General features: G+C 46.6%; 1 long non-coding RNA gene across 1 annotated transcript; it reads right to left on the bottom strand.

The window, feature by feature from the left end:
• Positions 1–13: 13 nt before the first annotated feature.
• Positions 14–2419, bottom strand: LOC129152024 (uncharacterized). The gene is made up of 2 exons (XR_008558739.1): positions 2299–2419; positions 14–306 (listed from the first exon to the last, which is right to left on the bottom strand). It is a non-coding gene; the product is annotated as an uncharacterized LOC129152024 (long non-coding RNA).
• Positions 2420–11787: the final 9368 nt, after the last annotated feature.

An 11787-nucleotide genomic window follows, 5' to 3' on the forward strand; every position in this document is an offset into this window, starting at 1 on the left:
TGGACGCTGAACCTGGAAGTCTTATCTTCCTCGTTTAATAGAGTCAATGAAGTATGAAATGAACTGGTGTGAAATACCCTGACAGCCCAAGTTGTTTTGGGGGACGCCGTGGAGGGAGTTCAGGGCACGGGCTGAGAGGGAAGCTGCACAGATCTGGCCCCAGGTTGGTGGCAGGTGGTGAGAAAAGGCGAGAGCTGGCAGGCTGCCCTCCTTCTCGGTCCTGGTAGATTCTGGTGGTGGAAGGTCGGGGGTGTGGTCACTGAGGCTCTGGCTTCTCACCGACCTCAGGTGACAGAGATGCTTGATCTATAAAGAATGTTTAAAGTATGTGTGCTGCCCGGCCCGTGTGGCTCAGTTGATTGAGTGCTGACCCATGAACGGAGAGGTCCCTGATTCGAGTCCCAGTCAGGGCACATGTCCAGGTTTCGGGCTTGATCCCCACTGAGGGGCGTGCAGGAGGCAGCTGATCAATGGTTCTCTCTCATCATTGATGTTTCTATCTCTCTTTCCCTCTTTCTTCCTCTCTGAAATAAATAAAAAATGCATACACACACACACACACACACACACACACACACACATGCACACACACACATATATATATAATGTGTACTTACCAAACCTGATTGACTTATAACAAGGTCTTACGGTCTTTTATCAGTTCATTCAGTACATCTTTATTGAATACTTAGATGCCAGGTTCTTGCATCTGGGCACTGGGGATTCAGTGAGTGAGTGAGTCTTTACCAGGATATGAAACCGCCTCTAACGCAGGGGCCCAGTTAGTGCCTCAAAAACACTTTTTCTTAATGATCTTAGAACCATTAAACTGTGAGAACAGGGTTCCCAGATAAAATACAGGATGTCTCGTTAAGTTTTAATGTCAGATAAACAATAAATACTTGTGTACCTTAAGTATGGTCCAAAGAATGCATGAAACATACTTACACCAAATATTTGTTGTTTATCTGAATTTCAAATGTAACAGGGTAGCCTGTATTTTTATTTGACAAGTCTTACAACCCTACTTTAGCCAAAAGATATCCATCAATGGGGGTCCTGTCTCAGTCTTGGGCGTTAAATACTAATTTTGGAGGAAGGCAACCCAATACCACCTCTTACCAGGCCTCTTTGCCTATGTTCTTTCACCGGAATCTCACCACAACTCCATAAGGAGGTTCTATTACCATCCGCACTTTGCTAGGAGTACATGGGAGCTCAGAGAGGTTAAGTGACTTGCCCAAGGTCGCCCAGCCTGGGCTCTTTTCATGGCAGCCCAATGCCACGCTGATGATGATGATCTCTGCAGAGCTCTTATATCTCCAGCTTGCCCTGGCTTCCCTCAACGTCTTCCCCTTTTTCTCCACGAATGTTCAAGAAGAGATTCCCTCCCGTCAGACCCATGTCACCACCGTAATGAAAACCACCACCCAGGCCCACGGAGGACGAGGTCTGTCGAACCCTAATGAGAATGGTTCCGATTATGCAAAAAGCAACCTCATGGTTATTCTAATGTTACAAGTAAATATAAAACATTTAGAAATACTTGGCTTGGGCTGTTTTTTTCAAGTACAGATGTCTGACTCCCTGCCAGTTTATTATTAAAAATGCTACGGTGGTTTGGGTACAAAGATTGCTGTAAAAATAAAAGCCGATGCACTCCGAGCTCTCGTTTTGACTTTGCAGGAAAAGTCGGCAACCAGGAGGCTGGAGCAGATGGTGGCTAATGGCGGCTCTCAAGTGGGTACCCCAGTATTCAGAGCTCAGTCACCACCCTGCCCCCAAACCTGCAGGTGCTTCCCACTGCACCTCAAATCCCAGATCAGCCCCCCTTTCTCTTGCTTACTGGCTTCTTCAAGTGTCCACACGGGTGCCCTTGCTGCCTTGCCCCCAGCCCCCCATCTGGCCCCCCATCTGGCTGGCTCCTTCTCAGCCTCATCCTCCAGGCCCTCTCTGACCAGCTTCCCTGACGTGACTGTCCACCTCCTGCCCCTGGTCACTCTCTCTCAGGTCACTGGGCTTCCTTCCTTTATAACTCTCTGAAATGATCTTGTTAACTTTCTTTCCCATCAAAAGGTAAACCACATGAGGACAGGGATCCTGTGCGCTTTGTTTCCACACTTTGCACATACAGCAAAGTTAAGCACAGACATAGTAGTTGCTCAATAAATGTTTGGTGGGAAACAAATGGATTCACCAAAGCTCCTGAAGTCTTACATTGCATAGTCCCCCCACCCCTTTGGGTCCATGGGCCAGAAGGAAAGGGGCAGCTTCTTCTACACATTTTAATCAACTCACGGGAAACACTGGAACGTGGGGCATCCTCTGCGAGCAATGGTTTGGAGGCCAGCAGGAATTTTCAGGACGGTGCAATTTCCAACCTGAGCCATGGAAACTGCTGTAACGTGCTATAGCACTTGCCCATGCCTGAAGGAGAAGTGTCACCGAGTTAAAAGACTGAGGGGGCCCAGACGCGCCAACTTAAGTATGGTCACCCCAATAATCTTGCTATTACAAGCAAATGTGTTGATGTGGCCAGAACAACTAGGGGGCGGGGGGGAGGGAGCACTCCTGGAGGCTTAGTCCTTAGCTCGGCCTTCAAGGCTCGTCACACACTGGTTCAGTCTTCTGAGACGTCCTCTCAGGCCTCCCTTTATGCAGCCTGCGTGCCACGGGTCCTGAATTATGTCTCACACCTGCCCCTCGACTCTCTCTGTGCCTTGACCTACCTAGAATGCCCTTTCCCCATCTGTGCAGATCCAAAGCCTACTCATTATTCAGGGCCAGGTTCAAAAATCATCATCTTTTTAAAAATATATATATATATTTATATATATATATTTTTTAATTGATTTCAGAGAGGAAGGGAGAGGGAGATAGAAACATCAATGATTGAGAATCATTGATTGGATGCCTCCTGCACGCCCTCTACTGGGGTTCCAGCCTGCAACCCGGGCATGTGCCCTTGACTGAAATCAAACCCGGGACCCTTCAGTGTGCAGGCCGACGCTCCATCCACTGAGCCAAACCGGCTAGGGCACTCATCGTCTTCTTCACCTCTGATCACATCTAAGCCTACCTGGCAGTGACTCCTCCCTCCCTGAACTCCCTGGACGTTTTTTCTTTCCTTTATATCAAGCCCGACTTCACGCTCCTAAGGGCAGGAGCTGGGCCTCATTTTCTGCCCGCCACGGCCTGGCACAGTCATTTTTGTGATAAACGAGTTAATGGCATTTCTTGGGCACACACAGCCCTGGGTGGTTAGTTGGGGGCCGTAAGGCGGCCGTGCCAGGACACAAGGAGTGATCAGAGACCATGACCGTATTGTCCCTTTTCCCAAGAGGGGTAGGGACAGGGATGTGACTTACGGAGTGTCTACAGGACCCCACGTGGCCAGACAAAAGGTCCAGAAAATAGACTCCGCTTTCTCTTTTCCATTCAGATGTTTTCCTTTCGGGTGGCCAAAGCCTGGGGCAGCTGAGTCTCTGGGCGCTCCACAGGCCTCCCCATTCCCAACTTTCCTGACTGTTTCCTTCCAAAACTCTGTCCAGAGGAAAAGTCCCTGAAGAGACTCGAGTGCTTAACGCCGAACACATGAGTCCGAGAGCAGAGATCTGGGTGGAAGCAAACAGCCGGCTGTTGCCAGGTAAAGTTGGCCGATACACACATGCACACACAGCTAGCTCAGGCGGGCTGGGAGCAGAGCCTGCATTCACACGGGCCCACCTTCACCTTTCAAAGACGCTAACTGGTTTCGGAGAATCTCACTCCTAGGAAGCCAGGGATCCCCCCTTTCTGCAGGATCCAGGAGAACTGGAAGGGTTCTGGGAGCAATGTGGTTTTCAAAGGAGGCCCAGTGCACGCGTTTGATCTGTTACGGGGCACTGTGCATGCGTGTGCAACACTCCCGAATCGCCGGGCTGCACTGAAACACGCCCCTCACGTACCGAGCCTGGATTTACGACGTTGCTTTGGGACACACACGCGTCTTTTGAGTGTTCTGTACAGACAACACATGGAGAGGTGAAGGGGGAGCCCTGCGATCTTCCTCAGGCTCACACCCAAGTGTGGCCTTGGCAGCTTCGGGGCCATTGTCCTATTTCCAACGAGTGATCGCTGCTCTCGGGCGGACTATAAAAACGTTTCCCCGAACTCATTGTGAATTGCAACAGGAGGAAACACTCCATCACGGGAAAGTGACACTAATGTATTCTATTAGATTTTCTTATCATGTTAAAGAGCGTATTAAAGGGAAATGTTTGGAGAAGGGATGCCATAACGTGGTATGATGGATTGAGAATTCCTAATTTGGAAAAAATGTGCTAAGACGACATGATTGATGGGAGTGACCTACTTTATTTTATAGGAAAGTATGAGTTGCCTCGGGCTCATTGGTACACATATTTGGAAAAAGTTGTTTTTTTTCCACATTAAGTTTTTATTAACATTTTCAAAAGAGCAGAAACACCATAGAAGGATATAAGCCGCGACTTGTCAATGCAGATGTGTTTGCAGTCATTTGCTGCTTAGAAGAACGTATTCCCTGCTTGGAAGGGCTCCTGACAGGGAGAAATATGACACCCTTTTCACTGACAAAAAATGACAAGGGAGAGCGTGTTTGTTTTTTGTTTGTTTGTTTGTTTTGTTTGTTTTTAAAGCACAAGTAGATCTTCTGCTACTTGGAGGTATCACTCTCTAAGAATGGTTCACGTTTCATGGAGGCCCCCCCCTCCGCCCCCCACCCCGCCCCGGCCACCGTTAGGCCACAGAGAGCAAACGATGGAGGCCGAGTTAACCATTTTATTTCTACGTTAAACATTGTGGCCCAGAGCTGAGGGTCTGGAAGTTGGGAACTCTTGGGGTGCATCCCAGGAAGCAGAAGAAACTGCGGAGGCTCCGGCAGAGGGTGGGTGGCTGAGCAAATATTCTGTTACCGTGAAAATGATGTGGCCAGTGAGTTGAAAAACGTAAGAAATGCCTATGATGATGTTTATTGAAGAAAGTAGAATGTGAATAAGAAATATGTATTAAAAAGTGGAGGTGGAAGAATACATTGGGACCCGTTTTCTGGAGGGGAATGTGTTCATTTGTCCCCAAAGCCTTAGATTTCTGCATGCCTTGGGACCCCGAAATTCCACTTCTAGAAATTTCTCCTAAAGAAATAACCACGAATATTTGCAAAGATTTAGGTAATAAGATATTCATTATAGATTTATAATATTGAAGAGTGGACTCAACCTAAATGCCTGAAGTTAGAGATTGCTTGAATAAATTCATACATTTAATACAGCTGTTAGAATGATAACATAAACTCATAATGTGGAAATGATTTGTGGTTTATTAAGTAGGAAAAGTGGGTTAGAAAACATGCATATTATGATGCTATTTGAACAGCCATAAATACATATAGTATACTTCAGTAGATATTGTTATATACAATGATACTCTTCTTAAATATTTATAAGTATGCATATTATATATTTTTCCCCAAAATGTTAAGAATGACTATTTCTGAAAGAATAGATTTCACAAATACTGTTTGTTTCCTTTTGTGTGTCTTCATTTTCTACAATAGACACTCTTTACTTCGGTAATAAGTAAAGCAGTTTTTAAATGGAAAATGCAAGAGACTCAACTGATTACCTAATAGAAACAATAAGAGAGTTCACAAGGATTGCCAGATGCAAACTAAATAGTTTTCTCATCTAACAGTAATAACAAGTTGAAAATATAAAATGAAAAATTATTGCATTCACTATAGCAAAAACAAAACAAAGCATAAATCACTCACAAAACTGAAAATACAATGACTAATTCATGCAAGCAATATCTAAAACTTGTGTAGAAGCAAATATTGCAGCATATTAAAGAAAATCAAAACAAAGTAAATTCTTGCATTTTTGCTTGGGATGACTACATAGTGGGAAGATTTCAGTTCTCCCCCAAATTCATTTATAAGGTTCATGCAATTCCAATTCATCTTCTGATGAGCAGAACTGGCAAGTTGAAGGGCCTAGATAAGCTTTCCCGTGTCAGTTCTCAGGCTAATGGCCTTAGACCAGTGGTTCTCAACCTTTCTAATGCCGCGATCCTTTAATACAGTCCCTCATGTTGTGGTGACCCCCAACCATAAAATTATTTTCGTTGCTACTGTTAATGAATCGTAATGTAAATACCTGTGTTTTCCGATGGTCTTAGGCTCTACAGCAGTGGTTCTCAACCTGTGGGTCGAGACCCACAGGATGAGAACCACTAGCAGGGTCGCCTAAGACCATTGGAAAACACAGATATTTATAGTGCTATTCATAACAGTAGCAAAATTACAGTTATGAAGTAGCAACGAAAATAATTTTATGGTTGGGGGTCACCACAACATGAGGAACTGTGTTAAAGGGTCGCGGCATTAGAAAGTTTGAGAACCACTGCCTTAGACTTTCCCACCAGAACATCCCACTCCGAATCCTGAGCCCTGGGCCTCTTGACCCTAGTGAGGTGAGGTCGGACCCAGCAAGCACCAGGCAGTGCTGGGGACAAACCTCGCCAGGGACAGCCATGGACACGGGGCCAGCCTGGGAGCTCATCAGGGGAGGGCTGGGCCATAAACACACACACACACACACACACACACACACACACACTCTGGCAAGTTGATTCTAAATATCATCTAAGAAAATAGGTACATCAGAATTGGTAATTTTTATAAAACAAAACAAACAAATAAATAAAATGAGAGGGCTCTTGCCCTACTGGCTTTTAAAAGATATTACAATGTCAGAGTAATGAATCATTATGATAATGTTGTAGGAATACCGAATAAATTAATGAATAAAACAGAAGGTAAGATAGGATAAAATAGGTTAATGGGGAATAAGATGTATACACGGGATCTATTATGTGATAAAAGCTACACTCTCATTCATGGAGAAAAGCTACATTGTTCCATAAACAGTGTTGGAATAATTTGTTATCCATTTGGGGGGGGGGGGAGTGGATTTCCACCTCCTGCCACATTCACAGAAAAAATTTCAAATGTATGAAAGTTGCACACATTTAAAAAATTATAAAAGTTGCCAAAGAACCTGAAGAAGAATAATTTCATAATCTGGGGAAAGAGAAAGACCTTTCTTAAAAAGAGGTAAACACCTGAGTCCATAAAGGAAAAGTTTATCAATTTTACCTGCATAAATATTTAAACTGTTGAGACGGGAAACACACCCCCTCCACCGATGACAAACTCGGGGAAAATGTAACTTGTATGACAAGCAATCCACCAAGGGCTTTACTACATAAAGCGTGGTTTTAAAATAAGAAAAAGGCCATCGTTCCAACAGAAAAATTGGGAAGACACGAGCAAGTTTTACACAGAAAAACTACAACTAGCCTCTAAACACACACACACACACACACACACACACACACACACACACACACACACAAGAGATGCTCAACCTCAGTAATAATCAGTTTAAAATCAGAAAAAAAATATTTTCACTCATCGCCATCGACATTTTTAAAAGGAATGATAATATCCACGTATTGAGGGTGTGAAGACGTATTTTTGATTCAGTTATTCCAGCTCAGGGGAGTTACTCGGTGGAAATAGTCACAAGATGTCCCACTGGCTGCTGGGATACTGTGCAGTCGGTTTAAGGAGGAGGCAGATGTCTACCCCGACAGAAGGGAAGTCTGGGCGACAATGTACCCTTAGGATACATTAGAAGCGGGGGGGGGGGGGGGGGGCCCTACTTGTATATTGAAAAGAATGTCACAGTGGGCTGTCAATGGTGGTAGGGTGGGGGGGGCACCTTCTCTGACTTTTTCCTCTTCTGTCACATTTACATCTTTGATGATCATGTGTGATTTGTATAATAAAAAACAACGCACATCTGACGGATGTGCCTAGAGGAGGCAGGTGGCCTGCCCAAGGTTGACAGCACATGAGCCCCAGAGGCTCTGGGTCTCCTGATGCCAAGGCACCCGCTGCCCCCAAAGAGTCCTGGTGGGTGTTCTCTCTTTTCCGCGTCCAGCATGGAAAAGGAACGGGTCCGGTTCCTGAGTAGAGGAGCTGGGGATTAAGAAATAAAAGAAAGAAAGAGACCAGATAGAAAGATAGAAGCAAAGCTGGGAGCCAGGTGGGACGCCATCCTCTCTGATGGAGGGACAGGGACCCTGAGCCCACGCAGTGCATTTATTTATATATCCCTAAATACCAGGAAGTATCACCAAAACTTAGGATCAAAGGAGCTTATTTGCATTCTTGAGTAGGCCGGAGCATTCCTGGTGCTTGACTGGATTTACATATCAAAGCCCGCTCCAGGCACCTGGACAAAGGTAAAAGTCAGTACTGATAACATGTCCAGCCTTTTTGGGGAAGCATGCTCCCAGGGCGTGGCTCTGCCTGTCCCCCTGAGTTCAGCTGACAATAATTAAAGAAATGCCCATGTGCCTTCCCAGGGGGCCCTCTACAGAGTCCCTCCTCCAAAGAAGCCCTGAGCATGCCACTTGCTGCCACCTGTCAGGTTGTGACCCCATCCCCCCCACTCTTGGCTGGGAGGGACCCACATACAAGGCATTGGTTTAATGGGTTTCAGGGTGGGGCCTGAACCCGCAGCAGTGGAGGGGCCGCCCCAGCCCCATCTCCAGGGGCTGCTAGCCAGTACCTGTGCCAGCTTGCCTGCTCGCCTGGGAATGGGGAGGGGATCTTGGGAGGGAATCCACGTACCCACCCTCAGTCCATGGAAGCCAGCTCCCCTTGCTGGAGATTGGCCTTGACCAAGGGCACTCTGGAGTTTTCGGCCTCATCAGGGTGACTTCCGACCCCTGGCTCCTGCCCTGGTGTCTGGCATGCCTGGCCTCCTCCCACAGCTTTTGCTTTTTGGCAGCTAAGACTGGTTGGGCTGATTCTCGGGGGGGCCCCGGGGAAGGGCACAGAGCTGAGCGTTCTCAGAGGGTATCATCCTGCCCAGGAAAGTCTTCTAAGCTCCGGAGCCATACAAGGCATACGTTTGCCTGGTTCCCACGGTGCTCCTACAGTCTAGCTAAGTGCCTGGCACATAGCAGTTGCTCAATAAAAGCTTGCCAAATCAGTGGATGGGCTGTGAGAACCCAGGTGCCATCTCCAGTCCTTCTAGAGCTCACCCTGACCTGAGGCTGTCCCTGTCTCCACCCCTGAGACTCTTGTCCTACTGTAACATGATGTGCGTCCGTCTCTAGGACCTGAAGTGGCCCAGCCCCTTGAGGGACCACCAGCCTTATTTTCAGAACAAGGGGCTGGGAGAACAGAGGCCAGCTTTATTTAAGAGATGTAGAGCAAGTGGCTGCAGAGACGTGCAGGGGGCTCTCCGCACTTCTGTTCCCGGGCCACCTTTCTAGCAGTTTCGCCAGCTTCAACATCCCCAAGAATTGGACTCCGCCGTGGCTCCTAAGGCCAGGGACCTTGCTTTTCTGCTTCTCTGTCCCAGCACGTGGCGGGGTGCATGTGAACAAATGTGGTTTCCTCCTGTAACAACTTGCCACAATAAAAATCAGAGGTTCAGGATTGATAATGATGTGATAGGCCATAAAGTTCCTCCACTGGAGACCCAGAGGCTGAGAAGACTTGCCCAAGGTCACTGAGAGACAATGGAAGACATTCGGCCAGGATGCAGGAGCTGGTCTGCAGAGGTCAGCCAGAGCGAGGGCCAGCCCACATGACTCGGCTTGGGAACCAGGGGGACCCTGTTGGGCGCCACCCATCGCATACCAGAACCCCCGCATTGGCTCGGCCAGAGCCCAATTACTGCTGGGAGAGGCATGATGCTCTCGTAATGAAGTCATATCTATCGCAAAGATCCCGAAGCGACTTAACTGTGAAATAATTACATGTGCCTCAGAACTGGGAGATCAAGGATTCCTATCCAACATCCCGGGATGCTCTTAAAAATAGGTTTCACTATAAACTGCAGGTGGGGTGGGGAGAGGCAAGATTTCCGAGCCAGGACACCGTGTTTTAATTCCACCTTTTATGTTTTGGCAGCATCTCCTCCGTGTGTAGACATCTCTCTGCAGACATTAAAACAACATTAAAGGAGACGAGAAGAGTAACGACTGTCATCCATACGCAGAGCGCTATAACTCAATTGCACCACATGCGTGTGTCTCCTTGTTTAATGACACAAGCAAGGCGCAAGTGCACTCTCTCGGTCAGAGATTAACATCGTGGTCAGTAAAAGTGGGAGGCCCACACCATCCCTATGGTTCTTCTCTCTTCCCCCAACATAGTGTCTCTTTCCAGGACTTCTCTCTGGTTTAGATCTAAGTATTCACATGTAACTATAGATTAGTGTGTGAATAAACACATGAGCAGGCAGTGTTTATTTTAAACATGAATGGGATCATGTTATGTATTGTTCTGGAATTTGTTTTTTTTTCTCTCCTTTTAATAGGTCTTAAAGACCTTTCCATGATACTAAAAATGGAGCCACCTCCATTTTTTAAATAGCTGTACAGTTTTCTGTGTAGCATCGTAATGATTTTGTATCAGTCTCCCATTAAGGGACACTTAGATCACTTCCAATTTTACAATATTACAAATAGTGGATACACACACACACACACACACACACACATACACACACACACACGATCTTAAGCTTCCTGCCTCTCTTAACTGGCTGATGAGTCTTTTTAAAATATATATATTTTTATTGATTTCAGAGAGGAAGGGAGAAGGAGAGAAATAGAAGCATCAATGATAACAGAAAATCCTTGGCTGCCCCCTGCACGCCCCACACTGGGGATCAAGCCCGAAACCTTGGCATGTGCCCTGATTGGGAATCGAACCATGACCTCCTGGTTCATAGGGCGATGCTCAACCACTGAGCCACGCCAGCCAGGCCTGATGAATCTTTTTATTTATGTCAGCAGACGTCCTACTGGGGAATGTCAGCTCCGTAGGACAGAGGTTGTGTCTGTTCTCTTCACCGCTCCGTGCCCGAACAGTGCCTGCTCAGCATAAGCACACAGTAAATATTGGTTGAACGACTACTTGATCAGCAAGGGGAGAGCGTAGCTGAAAAGTATTCTAACGATGAATGCTTGTCTGAAGCCTGCATTTTACAGAGGAGTTTCTATGCCCTAATCGCATTCTGTCCTCAGAACAGTTGTGTGAGGTTATTAGATCCTGCATCATTATTACCCCCCACTCACTAATGAAAACAGCATCAGGAGGGAAAAACAGGAGAGTTTATGTCTGGACACGTTAAATAATAGTTGTCTAGCTTCCCAACTAGTCCTCCAAGGCAAGGACCGTAATTCACTAAATCTTTAACCCTGTTAATTGCAGGTCAATTGCAAATTTCCTTACAAATGGTAAGTGCACAAAACGGGCTGAATGAATGAGTATGTGGCTTTAGGAGGTCGGATACTTCTGGGGGGCGGGGGGGGGGAAGGGCCTCCTCACCCACTCTGCTTTCAAGACAGCAACCACGCGGTCCCTAGTCAACTCCACCACCTGGTGACCGGTGTGGAGAATGGCCTTTTCTTTCTTCCCCAGGGTTGGGCTTCTGCTTTTTCGTCTCTCACTGCTGGGTCAAACCACCTGTGACATTCCTTCTCCGACGCTTAAGTACCTTCTAAATTTTCTTTCCTGTTCTCGTTGGAATTGCGAGTCTTGTCCACCTCTACTCCCTTCAAATAAGGTGAAACGTCAAAAACAAAACAACCAGCCCCAGGCATGCCGGAGAAGTCAAACTCATGCCCTGGTTGCAGTGAAAAGGGAAGACGTACAATCCCAAGTGGAATCAGATC

The sequence above is a fragment of the Eptesicus fuscus genome, chromosome 17, assembly GCF_027574615.1.
Source record: "Eptesicus fuscus isolate TK198812 chromosome 17, DD_ASM_mEF_20220401, whole genome shotgun sequence".
NCBI lineage: Eukaryota > Metazoa > Chordata > Mammalia > Chiroptera > Vespertilionidae > Eptesicus > Eptesicus fuscus.